At 46.1% G+C, this 2,623-nt stretch overlaps 1 pseudogene; it reads right to left on the minus strand.

Moving 5' to 3' along the window:
* Positions 1-511: 511 nt before the first annotated feature.
* Positions 512-2,191, minus strand: LOC102053409 (uncharacterized; annotated as a pseudogene).
* Positions 2,192-2,623: the final 432 nt, after the last annotated feature.

A 2,623-nucleotide genomic window follows, 5' to 3' on the forward strand; every position in this document is an offset into this window, starting at 1 on the left:
CCAAAGGACCATGAATTCCCCTGGGTATCATACCACTGTCTGTCCTTCAGTATATCTATGCCCAAAAAGATTTGTTGGAAAAGGACCTATTGCAACCTTGGTGTTACCTGGGTCTTCCTCCCCAGGCAACCATAAAGTTACCAGGGCCATAGGTACTGAGTTTTCCCTAAATCATTTAAGACAATTAGGTTTTTAGAGGAAGTCAAAATTCCACATTGCTCCACCTCACTCTCCATCAGTGCAGTGATTTGTGCTCCTGTGTCAATTAAAAAGGTTACTATTTTTTTTCCACATTCCTACAGCCACTGTAATCATTAAATCTCCTCCCAAATTTAAGCTAAGTTGCCTGGTAAACATTCACCCTCCGTTCCCCACCACCACCTTCGGGGGGCATGGAGGATCTAGTTTCCCATTGCCCTCTTTACTTCATCAGCTTTTTCCCCGATGCCTGTTGATGGTGAGGTGGGGCACTAGGGGTTGGCTCAAAACTAACTTTGTGCCCTGACAATATCTATACAAATTTCTCCAACTTCTGGGTCGGGAGCCCATCCATTAGATCCTGGGGAATACCTCTCTGGAGCCCCAACTGCCACCGTTCCTGTTGGCTTAGGGGTCTTCCTCCCCCAGGATCAGTAAATCGGACCAATTTAGAATTCTGACTTCTCTGAGCCTGTGCTAACCATCCCTCAGCTTCTCCCACAGTTCGTACAGCTCTCGTTTCAGGTCTTTGCCAGGATCCACCAACGGGACCATATTTTCTCCCAAAGTTAATTAGCTCTTAGGCAACTTCCCCCCATGTAACTCTGTTTAATATGGGAGTATTTTGTATCTTCCCCTGTAGCTGGATCCCAATGGCTTTTAAAGAATCAGGAAGTCCTTGAATTAGAGGAGTCATTCATTCTGGGTCCACAGGCATCATCATGGGAGAGCCCTGGCGAGATTCAAGCCTTCTGTCATACATCATCTGAAGACAAGCTGCCTTTTGTACACTTTCTACCAGCTGATCCATTATACCTGTTATGGCTAGGGGGTCCCCCCTCTCTGAAGGGTTCAGTCCCTCGGCCCAGTACGCTGCCCTCTGTGTTAATGACCACGGGGTCTGATGATTACCAGTAGTTAAAAACACACCTGGACCGCAGTATCCTTCTGCTTCCTTCTCTGACAACAAAATCCCATCCCCTCCTGACAAGGACACTTTCCAAACACATTCTGTTTCAGATTCCTTTGAAGTCCTTGCAAAATCCTTCCTTAATTTTGCTAACTCGGTTGCTGTAAACCGAGACTTTTTAGTAACTGTTTGGGGACAAGTGTCATTGTCTGTCTCTTATATATATTCAGTCTTAACTAGGGGATACATGTGAGGAGGGTTTTCTGCTGCCTCTTTTGCTCTCTGTAAATCCCCCTAGGGATATATTTGTCTAATCCCTTTCTCTGTTGACTTCGACTCTACCTCCCCAAATGAGTCACTTTCTTTCCACAATTCTTCTCTTAATGCTTCTTTTAACAAAGCGTTCTGGTTTCTCTCCTGCTCTAATAGCTGTTTTGTCTCCTCTAACTGCTCTCTCAGTGTTTTAATTGCCATTTTCAAGGAATCTACGCATTATCTTGACACAATCTTTGCCACCTATCTTCCATGGCTGCTGCCAAACTTGCTCCTAAAACTGCACAAATTATGGATTTTCCCTTCCCAGGCCTAACTTTAGCCTCCTTCTGCAATATCATGTTCCTATCCACCATGCTCTGCAGTCGGAACCACTGATTTTTTGCCCTTCGCGCCCTTGGGGAGCTAGGCGAGCATGATAGGTTCCCCAAAAGTCATCCAGTTTATATAAATCTCCACCCCATACTTCAGTGGGGGAAACATCGCAAACACCTCTAGAAGTGTGCGAACCCATTTCACCAAAGAGGGGTTATTTCGTCCTGAGAGGGCCTCACTGTCAATTCTCTACTACTACTCCCCCACTTCACTCTTAGAAGGTCACACCTTTAAACTTCTTTAAGAGACTTGTCTCTTGTTCAAGTCTATCACTTTGTCTGTCTCTGGCTGTCTTCCCCACGGACAAACAGAACTGTGGATATGGACTCCACACTCACTTTGTACCAAGCTACACTTCAGGCACACACACACACACACACACAAGTCTCTCATAAAGAACCTGGCACTTTCTGTGTCACTGAGAATCCTGTCCATGACGCCAATTAAAATGTCGCATGCCGGCCTGAGACCGGAGCGTGGTTCTGTTTGTATTCTCAGGAACAGAATTAAGACTCAAAACGGAGTCAAGAGCCAAGGAACTTTATTTGCCCAACAATCAATCTGCGAATGCAAAGGGAGAGAGAGCATGAGATAAAGAGAGAGAAAGGAAGGAAAGAAAGAAGGAAAGAAAAGGAAAGAGTTCAAAGCAACGGCTACCACCCCGGACCTGCAGCGTCCCGACAGTCCGATTTGTTTTCAAGTCTGGTGGGGGAACATTCCGTCCGATGTTAGTTGGTTCCGTTTTTTATAGAGTCGTTACAAGCTGTTCTGCTTAACCACACCTTCCACCCGGCAATGCTGTACATGCCCAACATTCCTCAGGGGTCTCCAGGCACTTTGACCCCCCTGACCCCAAGTCTGGGCACA

Source organism: Falco cherrug, chromosome 3 (genome assembly GCF_023634085.1).
Source record: "Falco cherrug isolate bFalChe1 chromosome 3, bFalChe1.pri, whole genome shotgun sequence".
NCBI classification, from domain to species: domain Eukaryota; kingdom Metazoa; phylum Chordata; class Aves; order Falconiformes; family Falconidae; genus Falco; species Falco cherrug.